The 11,815-nt window shown below is 47.4% G+C and overlaps 1 protein-coding gene across 5 annotated transcripts in view; it reads left to right on the forward strand.

Annotated features, from left to right (window-relative positions):
- The first annotated feature begins 1,991 nt into the window (after positions 1-1,991).
- CRACR2B (calcium release activated channel regulator 2B) overlaps positions 1,992-11,815 on the forward strand; it is a 70,599-nt gene continuing 60,775 nt past the window's right edge. Inside the window, exon 1 of one of the 5 annotated variants that reach the window (XM_014522244.1) lies at positions 1,992-2,029. The gene's annotated coding sequence lies outside the window, so the exon portion shown is untranslated. Of the gene's footprint in view, positions 2,030-2,107; positions 2,153-2,220; positions 2,242-2,520; positions 2,602-5,600; positions 5,628-11,815 lie in introns of those variants that run through there. The other 4 variants (XM_014522245.2, XM_014522246.2, XM_014522242.2 and 1 more) reach the window with 4 other exon arrangements.

The raw sequence follows: 11,815 nt of genomic DNA on the forward strand, positions 1-11,815 counted from the left end.
AAGGTATTTACCTAGTTCCTTCTCAAGTCCTCATTACACATGTGTTAACAACCTCCTCTTCTTTTTAATGGTCTTGATGTTCCACCAATCAAGCTAGCCTTTGTTCTGCAATTCTGCTGTCTGTTTGCTGCTTCTGGTGATGAAACTTGTATTTCACAGCCCTGCAAACTGTTTTGAACTAATTCCAGTGAAGCTATATTTGTTTTTGCTTCAATCTTGAACTGAGTAATGCAGTATGCCCCTAGCTTATTAGTAAAGCTTCTAGTTTATGTTTAACTGGAGAAAAATCTGTGTTGGGTTATATGTGACAATGCACATCGCTATGTGCAACTCCCTTGTCAGAATTCTGGATCCGCCCATGCCCACATCTTTTAGGACTTGGATAATCTGGACAAGCTAATGGGAAGGGACTCAAAATTTCCAATGGCCACAAGCACGGCTGACAAGCTAAGCACTGATTTCCTCCCATTTCCTTATCCCTTTAGCTCTCGACCAGAGTCTCTGGCTGCGCGCCTCGCACTGTCCTGTCCTTTGTCTGTTCTCATTTCTGAGCAGAGATGCACTGGGTAGTGTCCACTGGCTCCCCAGACTTGTTGAATGGCCAGTGGGCACTGTCTGGTGTGGTCTGCTTGGTGTGTCCCCCTTGGCACCCTCATGTTAAACCTGTGACCTCACTCCCATCCCTGTATTTGCTTTAGTTGTCCCCCACAATCAGTTGACAGGTCCCCAGTAGCTTGCTTACTAAGGGAGGCTTATAGTTCTCCTTGATGGGCCAAAGCCCATGACTCCCTGGACACATCAGAAGGCCTGCCTCTCCTCAGGAGGACCCCTGGGGACTGCAGGGCCATTTTCCTGTCCTTTGTCCACTCATATCTCCTGGCAATTTCACTGGGCAGTGTCCACTGGCTCTTTGGACGCATTCAAGGGCCAATGGGCACTGCCTGGTGTGTTCTGCTCGGTGCCCCCGCTTGGTGCACTCGCTTTGAACCTGCAACCTCCTCTCCCATGCCCTTTCTGTCTTTAGTTGTCCCTAGTAACTTGATGTGCACTTAGTGCCTCCCCGTATTAAACATGTGTGTGTGGGGCTTTCAGATTTACTTGGTGGGCACTAGTCCACCCTCCCAATGTCCCTTACACAGGCCTGTCTTGTCTCCTCCGCTGAACAATTCCTTAGCAAGAGCCAAGTCCACTGCAAGCTCTCCCCATGCCCAGGCGCTGAGCTGAGCTGCTGTTCCACCACTGCCAAGGTCAGGCAGGGATGTCCCTTCCCTGGCTGGGAAAAGCAAGATCTGCCCCCGGCCCCGTGCCTTGAAGAGGCGACCAAAGGCCCGGGCGGGGCAGGCCGGGGATGCGCTGCGGAGGAGGAGGAGTGCGCGGGGAGGTGGGATCGCATCGCAGGGGCTAGGATGGGATCCCAGGCTGATCGCCAGGCAGCCCTGCAGCCGGGAGCTCGCCTCTTGGACGCCGGCAGCCGGGGGGTTAAAAGGCTTGTATCGTGGGAGAGGGCACTGGGAAGGGGGAAAAACCCAAAAGTTCAACAAGGGATTTGTTTTTTGCTCTCCCTCCCTCTGGCCCTGGACTCCTAGTTTCCGGGTTGGGACGCCTCCAGCCGCAGCCCGAGAGCGGCTCTGCTGCCCCCACCCCGGCCGGATCTCCCTGCCCCCAGGTAAGCGGAGCGCGGGCGGGCGAGCGTCCCCGCTGCCCCGGCTGCTTCTGGCAGGGAAAGGAGTGGGGCATGGGGGGATCCCTGCTTTGTAAAGGGCTCGGCGCCCCTGCCAGGCAGCAGAGCCCTCCCCACAGCCGGCGGGACCCGGAGCCCCGCTGCAGGCAGCTGTCGCCAAAGCCCGGGCGGGCTGGGGTTGGCCAAGCCTTCGCGGCGGGATGGCGCTGGCGGGGGGCGCGCGGGCAGAGTCTGCCCCGCGGGGCCTTGCCGGGTCCCACCCCCCCTTGCAAGGCTTTCTCCTCCCCTGGGTTTTATCCCTGCCGGATTCATCAGGAGAGGAGAGTAGGGAGCCCTGTGAGCCAGAGGGTGAGCATCCATGCCCCATTGCTGTTGATTTCCCCCCCAATTTCATTTTTGCCTCCTTGCTCTTCGCTTGCTCCGTGGCAGGCCAGGGTGATCCGGATTGGAGAAGGGTCTGGAGGCACGTAGGTAGGTGGCTCCCCCCGCCCCCAACTTCTCCCCCTCCACTTCTTCCCCCCAGCTGGTGGCTTTGATGTGGTGGCTTCCTCTCTTGCAAGGTTTCAGACTTGGCTTCTCGACTAGTTTCTGCTCCTTAATGAGGACTGTCCTTTCAGTTAGCCAGCTCAGTCTCTCTCAAGCACTGGCTTAAAATGCTTGAACTTCCCAGGTTGTTTTTGCATTAGTCCTGGTGGAGATTTTTCCTTCTCACACTTCCAGGTGCTGCTGCTCTGGTTGGGTGGGTTGCAGGTGTCTGTGGTTAGGTTGTGGAGGTGGGGGGGAGGTTTGCATTATTAGAACAGTCCCCATTGACGACTTCCTTGTACTGAAGTGTTTGCTTGGGGCTTTAGCTAGAGGATTTAGTTTAGGTCTGATAACTTTGAAGAGCAGTTGAGGACGGCTAGATCCTCTCTGAGATGGTAAGGGATAAGGTTTCAGTGCTTGTGCTTCTCCAAGCTTTTTTTTTTAACATGCGTTACTGACTGAAAGATCAGTAACACATTGTTAAGGGAGGCAGTTTCATCTGCCTCTTTCTCAACTCCTTGGTTTTTTCAGTTTATGTGTTCGTGGTGGGGCAGGAGGATGCATTATGGCATTCTGAAGCTGGAGGCACTGGCTGGTTATATTGTATCAAAGTGTACTATTTTAAAGGCAGCTCCCTTGAGGAGTTCTTGGACTAGAGAAAGGAAGGCATAAGAACTGGATTAGCAAAGGGCTGCATCTGCCCCATGTGGGGGCTGCCACACCCAGCATTGCTCCTGCTGCTGTAGAGGCCTGAATCTCTTGAGCCTGACAGTAGAGGACCAGATAATCCTGCTGTTTGTGTGGTGGCCAGCTGGTGGGGAAGTGTGGGGCACTAGCACTGCCTGTGCTACCTGCATATAACCAGTGCAGCATGCAGTCCCTGGTTACTCAGAAGACAGACATCCAAGGATTAAAGCAAAACTTCACTGACGCAAATTACTTACAGAGTTTCACTTCCACCCAGACTCGTCAATACAGCTCCCAGTATACTTGAGGACTCCATTGGCCTTATTTGGCCATATTGCTTAGATTAACTACGTCTGCCTATATCTTTTTTTAAGTGTTCAGCATTTACTCTGGCTTTATTTGAATGTGTGTAATATAGCACATGCAGATTAGTGGGCTAGTCCCACAGTGAGGTCACCTCATTGTGCTGGGGATATTCTCTCTCAATTAAAATACTTGTCTTTTCCTCCTCATGGCATGGCTCTTCTTATCCTGTTTGCCCATTTACGATTAGTCTTCTCCTGGTAAAAGATGGCACCTTGAATAAATTTGCTGCCTAGAACCCACTTCCCTCGTACAATGCTGCTTTGTGGCTGTGGTGTGATGCTAGTGCCGAAGAAAGGAGAATACTCCCTTGGCAAGTGTTTGAGCCATAGGGAATATATTATAGCATTAGCCTTTATAAACAATGCTACATGGATGCACTGTCCTTGTTGGACAAAAGAGATGTCAGCTATGAGCTGGAGAGTTTGTAGTGTAGGTCTTTGATCTTGTAACCCTAATGGGGCTTCCTTCCTCCTTCCTTTTTTCTGATCTCCATGTCCACAAGGCTAAGAATCAACCTCCCGTCTTCATAGAAGTATCTGTTCTGCCAGTGTTTGGTACCAAGTGACTTTTGAGTGCAAAAGAGGAGATACGGGAGTGGGTATGTTGGCGACCTCTGCAGTATACCTTGCTCAGTTTTAATGGTTTTCTTCTAGGTGAGCAATACCAGTTCCCCATCTCTTTCTAAGTAAGAAGGAGCTCTGTGTCTCTTAAGGAAAAGACCCTGTCTTTGAACTCTGGAGCCTTCCTCTTAACAGCATTCAAGTTTGGAAGTCTTTAGTGACTGTGTGCATATATATAACCGTGTATCCTTCCTGTAGGGCTTCCTGAGAGCCACAGGGAAAAAGAGGCCAGGGAATGCAGGCCTTAGATCTGAGTCAACATCTGCATCTAGGAATACCCCAGTGAGCAGCATCCTTTCAAATCTATGATGTCTCTTCTAACTCAGGATTTTTTTTGAAGATGAGCAGTGTGTTGCTGTTGGGATCTGCTCTATGTGCCCCTTATGGGCCACATAATGTGTAAAGAGAGTCTCTAGAAACCCCAGTGGCTTCTCCTGACTACCAAAGATAATTCAAAGCTTCCTTTTCATATTCTAAGGAGATTGTTAAAACAGTTTTTTGGTGGGGAATACCTGTAAAATGAAATCAACACAGTATTCACTCCAAAAACTGCCCATTCTGCAGGTTAGGCAGCCCAGGAGACTGGAACTGAGTAACTGCCATGACAGGCTATACCAGAGGTCTATCCTGTCCAGTACCCTGGCTATATACAAGATCCTTTAGAACAAGGGGCAAGAAACCCTACCATAGGAAACCCTCCCTTGCTGTGGGGAGGTCTCATCCTTTGTGCCCATTAGACAGATTTAAGACCTGAAGTGCATGAGGTTTTGGACCTCTTCCAGAATTTGAGCTGGTGAAGTCATGTATTGATTTATAACCCAACCAGATTTGTCTGCCCCAGCCGTGATCTGTAGAAGCCATCCTGATGAGCAGAGGGCTTATTTGCTCCTTATAGCCTCTCCTCTTTGACTTGGTTGTCATCCTAAAGAATATAAGAGATGCTGGGTTGATCAGGCCATAAACCTGTCTGGTCCAATGTCCTGTCTCTCACAGTGGCAGAGGACAGAAGTAAGAGGAAGAGTATTTATGCAGGGCCCATCCAGAGTGATCTATTCCTTGGCCGCCTTTTTGCTATAGCTTCCAACATTTAGAGGCATAGGTCATTTTTTGAATTTGCAACAGAGGCCAAATTAAGTCATAAATATAATTTGTCAAGGTTCTAAAAGTTCATTTAGCTCTTTATTTCAATTGAATAGGTGGCTGCTTTGTATAGGAAAAAGGCAACAAGCATTTTTTTTTTTTTTGAATTTAAGTGTCTGCTATTTACTGCTACAAAGATAATCTTCCAAATGAGAACAACACTTGCTGCTGTCTTTAGCCTACAGATGGAAGACAGCTCTGGTTTCATTGCTGCACCTGGTAGCTTTGCGAAGCAGCCTCAAAGGATAAACTAATGCAAGAGGGTCACTTGGCAATAGTGTAAACAGGACTAGAACCAAATTTATTGTTCACTAGTTGTTTTTCACATGCAAGTAGCTTTGCAGATATTAATCCTTGCAGTAGTTTAGGGTTAGTTTTCCACAGTAAATTGTAGAAATCACACTCATGTGATTCACTCACTAAACCTGTTGAGGTGTGAGGGTGGGCCTGAATCCTCCCTAATCTACTTGAAAGTGCTTATCTTGGGTTTAGGGAAAGTAGGCATGATCCCCAGCTGGTACACCCCAGCACAGCTCCCCTAAAGACAATGGAGTTTGATAAGTTCAGGTGAACTGAGGATATTTTCTCAGTCTATGTGGAGAAACAAGGTGCAAATTTTGTTTTACTGTTAATGTTTGCATCCTCAGCAGGCAGTTTAGCTGTATAGTTGCAAGTCAGTGTCTTGAATGTCGGCTGTGCATATTGTGAGATCTGGCCACGTCTACTGGAGTGAAGATGTTACTAATTAGAGATGTTCTCAGAACTTGTGCCTTTGTCTAGGAAGTGGTAGTGGTAGAGTGATGATGTTGTAGCCATGATGGTCCAGGAATTATGCAAGAGGCAAGGATTTCTTAGGGTGATCTCTTTCACTTGACCGACTACACAGTTGGGGTAGAGTTAAACAACCTTCCAAATGCAGGTCCTGATGAAGAATGTCTTGTACTCAACAGTTTGTTCTAATTATAGCCCCGCTATGTAGTTGATCCAATAAAAGATATCACCCTATGATATGTGTGTGTTTGTATATGTTTAGGAATCAAAGTAATGTTTTCTTCATTCTGTGCCTCAAAGTTCTCATTTCCTGTTTGGTTACCAAGAGCTATTTCCATATAGGTGGTTTGAAAAAATGATCAGGCCACAGTAGGTGTGGTTTATTTTGCTTCTCACCAAGGTGTCTTGGGGTATCTTCACTGAACATGCCCTCTATGCTAGTCTTGTGTCCTAGGGTACAAGAAACTAGGGACTGTTTTTGGGCTCCTGGCAATACTGCATGTGCATATAGCTTGGTCTTTATGTAAAATATCAACCAGCAAGAGACTTGAGACAAAACCATGAGGCATGGCAACCCTGCAAACTCTGGCTGGCCTTCATGATGGGTCATGCATGCATTGTGGTTCTGTGCATTTATGTACTCAGAACCAAGATCTCTGACCCCCATGTGTTTTACCTTCACCAAATGCTAGTAGTTGAGCTTGCCTTAGTCTCCAAGGGCATGTGTTTTGAATGCTAGTTTTGTTCTTGGAAGAAGTGGAGATGTCTTTTTGCGGGCACAGTAAAAGGCACTGTTTTTTTCCCCTGAGCTGATAGGCAAAGCTGGAGGAAGTGTTAAGTAATGGATGATGTGTATTGGGGAGGTTGCTGGTAGCATTCATGCCCTTTCCTTGAGTCTTCATTAGCCAAGCTACAATGTGTGACTCTGCTTCATTTAGCAAGAGGAGCTGGTCTGAACGCAGAACCTGCTGAATTGTAGTCCCAGGACTTCCACAGACTTCATATGGAGGGGTTCAATTACTGTCTAGTTCTCGGGGGTATTTATGAGGATTGCTTGAAACTGAAAGCCTGATAGAAATATGTGCTATTACTTTCACATCCCTACTCCCCACCCCCCTCACCAGGTGACATGGCTGGAAAAAGAGTTATATATGGTAGGAAGAGAGACCCCCACCTCTATGAGAAATAGCTGAGAAAGCATTGAAACTTCAGACATGCCTTCAGAGGTCCCAGTGTTGACTTTCCCTCTCCAGGAATGTGGCTAGCCTCAGACTGTAGTGTCGCTAAGTTTGCTGTAGGCATGGAGATGTCACTGTTTAAACTACATAATTCAGCAAAGAGGGATGGGCATCTGCCTACACTAAGAGAGCACTTGAGAATAGCGGTGAAGTGTGGCTATGATGAAAGCTTTTGTGACCTGTTGTTTCTCTCTCTCTTCAACAATTGTCCTTCAGCATGTATAGGTAATTTCAAGTGGGGAATTTCCTCCTGTGAGGTGCCATGTACAGGAGCATGTACTTAAAGTCCCTATTACCAGAGTATTTAAGTGTCTCACCACCTGTTTGTGGTGTTCCTGTGAGACTAATAGTATTTCTATGCTTTGGATCCCTCCCTGTATAATGAGAGTAAGTGACTTGCCCAGGGTCATGCAGGAAGTCAGTGGCAGAGTCTGGAATTGAACTCTAGTCTTCCAGGTCCCTCTAGCAATCTAACCAGTGGATTACCTTTTCTTTGTGTATGGAGTGATGTTTTGACTAGTGGATGCTGTCCCTTACACCCATGCTTCCTTACAATCATCTCTATAGCTGTCTGATCTAAACATACAGTAAGAGATCTTGGATCAAAGAGCAAGTTGCTTAATTATTTGTCTATTTGATCTCTGTATGTGTAGGTGTGGGGGGGGACTTTCAGTGTGGCTCTCAATCTCAGTATAGGCATAGAAGGACTAATTAATTAATCTAATATGCCAGCATCAAAGAAATAGCTGTCTTTTAATAAATGAAACAAAAGTAGCTCTGCTTCTTGTTGGGGAATAGTAGGAAAATATATCTGCATTCTTCTCCCAAGGAGTTGCATTGAAATTGGGCTTGTTAGTGACTCATTAGTTTTTATTCAGTGACTTGTTAAGTTTTATTCTCGCTCATGGGAGTTTATTTATTTGCATACATCTCTAAACAGCCTTTTTGCATGGCTCTGTATCCTGCAGTTCTGTCTTGTTAGTGAACTCTGCATTTGTGTATCTATAAAAGTCCCCAGGCTGCTTGATGGCACCATGAGGAGCGGAGAGAGGGAAAGAATTTGAACTCAACATGGTATTCATTGCCCTAAGTGTATGCATCTGCTCTTGCCTGGCCTTTAATGGCAGGAAGTGCAGCTGTGTGACTAAGGTAGGTGCAACTGAGGCAGTGGTAAAGGTAAGTGGATATGTATGAATATTTCTAAGCAAGGTTCTTTCCGTAGCTCCCCTTCCTTGGCATGTATGGTAAGAGCACCCCATTCTGCTTCAAGCTACTATAACCTTTGACAAAAGAGGTGGCTGGTGAGGTGGTGATGGCTCATACCAAAGCATTGGGGTAGGATGGAAGATGAAGTTTTTCCTTTCCTGTCAGAGTAAATCAGGGTGGGCAGTTATTTTGGGCCGAAGGCCGCCTACTGAGTTTTGGCAAGCCATTGTGGGCCGCATGATAGGCAGTCAGGGGCAGATAAATATTAATTTTCTACATTTTTTTTTTTTTAGGGGCCCCACAAGCCGGATAGAATGGCCTGGCAGACCGCATCTGGCCCCCGGGCCGCATTTTGCCCACCCATGGAGTAGATGCACATGCTAACATTTTCTGGCAGCAATCTCAGTTTCTCTGGCAACTAGACTGACCCAAGCTCCACCTCTAAGTGGACACAGTAATCATAAACATCATCCAAGTGAATGGCCAGGCTGAGGTTGTCCTAATCTGGATGGGACAGAATCTCAGCTTCTGGGATATGTAGCAATTCTAGGGTGGCTTTATGGACCACCTTGGAATAGCTGGGCTTGCTGCTTTGGAGTTCAAATTCCATAAAGCCTCTCTATTCTACGAGTCTTAGAGATCTCTAATTTTCCCTGTTCTTGTCCCTCCCCCTACAGCAAACCTTGAATGAAAGGCAGGTTTGAACATGGTGTTCCCATACTGAGAGCCCTGCAAGACAGATGGGGGAGTCTCACACAGGCTATCCTGCTAGGGCTGTTATTGCCTAACTTCATTTTATCTCTGTTTCCTATGATGAAGAGGGTTAGAGTTCTCTGTTCAGCAGAGAGAAGATAAGCAGGTGTTGCCAGTACATGCATCAGGAAACAGGGATTAAAACTCAGTACCTGAGATTATAATGCTCTTTGCCTGGTGAAGGCTTCAGAAGCTTGTCTTTGTTTCTAATAGGAAGGTCCTTTTTTTTTAACCTCAGTTTAACCACTAAACATCAGATACCAGAAGGGAAAGGCACAGTGAAGACAGGGTATGTTGGTTATACAGTACATAACAAGGCAAACTCAGTGGTGTCAAACCTGTATCCTGACTGAACTCACCTGAGGTGGGGGTGCCTTCTTGCCTTGCACTTGCATTAGCCAATGACTCCTCGCCTGCAGGGATTGTAAGAAAATCCTTCCACAAAAAACTGCTCTAGTCTTTCATTTCCTTGACATACAGGTTCCCTGGTGCCTGTGTTCAATAACAGCTTATTTTTCACTCTAGTTTTCCCTTCCTTTCCAAAGCCAACTCTGATATTTCCAGTCTTCCCTTGCCCTCCTTCCTCCAAACCTGTACCTAAAAGTCCAGCAGTGTCTCTAAGGTGATAGTCACAGTAATATTCATCTTACTTTCTCCCATTCAGCATATGGGTATGAGTCTTCAGTTCTAGTACAGATGTGTTAAAAGGCTTAAGCGTTTTGCTAGGTTTATGGAAAAGAATTTTGATCAGCCAGTTGCTTTCCATGCAAATCTGGGTGCTAGTTTTAAATTGCCATGTCAAGTGATCTATTTGCATTTCATCTTCCCTGTGAGATGTGGACTGGAGTTATGTAAAAGATAAGACTGCAGCAGCTGCCTGAGCATGATGATATGTAGACTTGTGCTGAAGAGGAAACCTTCATGGTTCTTTGTGCAAACCAGCATCATTCTGGATTCTGTACGAGGCCAAAATGAGGGAGCTCTAAAGCAGCGTTTCTTAACCCATGGGTCACGGCCCAAAAGTGGGTTGCAAGAATATATGAAAGGGCCACGAGCAAACTTTGAAAGCGGATCAGCATACTATCAAAATGGATTCTCCTTTAAAGGAGAAAAACGTGGGAAACCATGGCTTTTTGCTTGCAGGCTGGCGCAGCTCCAGCCTGCCAGGGGCTGCTTGGGGGCCCCCTCTGCCCCACACACTGGGGGACTAGGACCTGAGGCTGGGGGTAGCAGGTCAGGAGCGAGGGGCAGTGGGTCAGGACTGGCCATTGATGTTTACAAATGAGTCCTGGTACAAAAAAAGATCGAGAACCACTGCTTTAAAGTATTAGTTTATGACAAAGGAGCTGATTAATTAGGTCCTATGTAAACCGTTGTTTCGGTGTTGGTTCTTAGGGTCTTTGACTTTTTCCAAGTGTATTGTGATGGCTAATGTATTTTATTCTTGCTGTACTGCTGTGTGGCTCATTATCTTGAGGGCGGTATTGTGTCTGTTTTACATAGTGGGTACTGACACACAGGGAGAAATTACTAGTAAGTTTGTTGCAGGTCACAGAAAGCTCAGTCTTGACTCGGATAAATTCCCAGGCTTGTGTCTTGACCACAAGGCCAGCAAGACCACATGTTCTTTCTCCATGTTTGGGAATGATACAATGAAAGAGAGTGGTGACAGATCATATTCAACAAGGCTCTGCCAGTGGACTGTGGAGGTAATGGTGTTAGAACTGCTGGAGGTCAGCTTCTGCAAACTGATATTGCCAAGGGAAACTTAGTGTGGATGCTCTGTACATTCTACACATTGGGTGTATCTACAGATGCAATTAATGTGAAGCAATAAACTCTGGAACTTATTTCTCTAAAGTTTATTGTTCCTGGGCACACCATTTGAAGGTGCACCCAGGACCACAGTACGTTGAGCCGGGTCAGAGTGTCCCCAGTTGGCAGGGGGTCCTGGGGGTCAGCCTGCCAGCCCAGGGCTGCTCCCCTCTGGCTCAACATGCTGCAGAGGGGCTAGCGGGGGCACGAGGGTGCTCCAGTGCAGGGCTAGCCAGGAGGCAGCCCTCACACTGAAACACCCTCATGCCTCAGCCAGCCATCTACACGTTCAGTGCTGTGAAGTAAAAAAAAAAAACTCTGCAGCAGGATAGTACTAGTATTTACAAGTACTTTCCTGCTGTGGAGTTAATTAATTTACTCCAGCCTAATAGGGGCACGCATGTAGATGCAGGTGTGACACAGGGGGTGCATGTGCATCCCCTGAGAATGACAGGGGGTCCACTGGCAGGCTGTGCTCCCTGTGTAGCCAGTGGGCAGAGGGGCAGATGGGAGCACCAGTGCCCCCCACTGCAAGCGCCAGCTGGGGAGCGGGGCCGCCAGCAAAAGTGGCTGTGCTGCTTCCGGAGCATGGAGCTCCAGGCACAGCTGCTTTTATGGTGAGTGAGATTGACGCCCCTCCTGGCCAGCGGGATCGGCTGCCAGGGGACCCCGGCACCACCCCGGCTAGTGGGAATGGCCGCCGGGGGGACTCCCCCCGGTTGCCAACTGGTGTTGGGGGGGGAGCACATGCCCCACCTCTTTCCCCCCCCCCCCATATTGAGAGGCACCAGACACCCATGTGTAAACATGCAACATTTACTGCAGAGCTAATTAATCTACTCTGTAGTAAATGTCTCACGTAGACACTCCCAGTGTGTGTGTGTGTTTTTTCAAAGATGTAGCTTAATATAGTAACTGTTGTTCAAGACATTTCTGCATGTTTTCAGTCCTCTTTAGTTTTTTTCTGGTACTGACTCTATTCAACTTTTGAGCTGGCTTGGAGGGCAAGAGCA

This window comes from Alligator sinensis, unplaced genomic scaffold (genome assembly GCF_000455745.1).
Source record: "Alligator sinensis unplaced genomic scaffold, ASM45574v1 scaffold950_1, whole genome shotgun sequence".
Lineage (NCBI taxonomy): Eukaryota > Metazoa > Chordata > Crocodylia > Alligatoridae > Alligator > Alligator sinensis.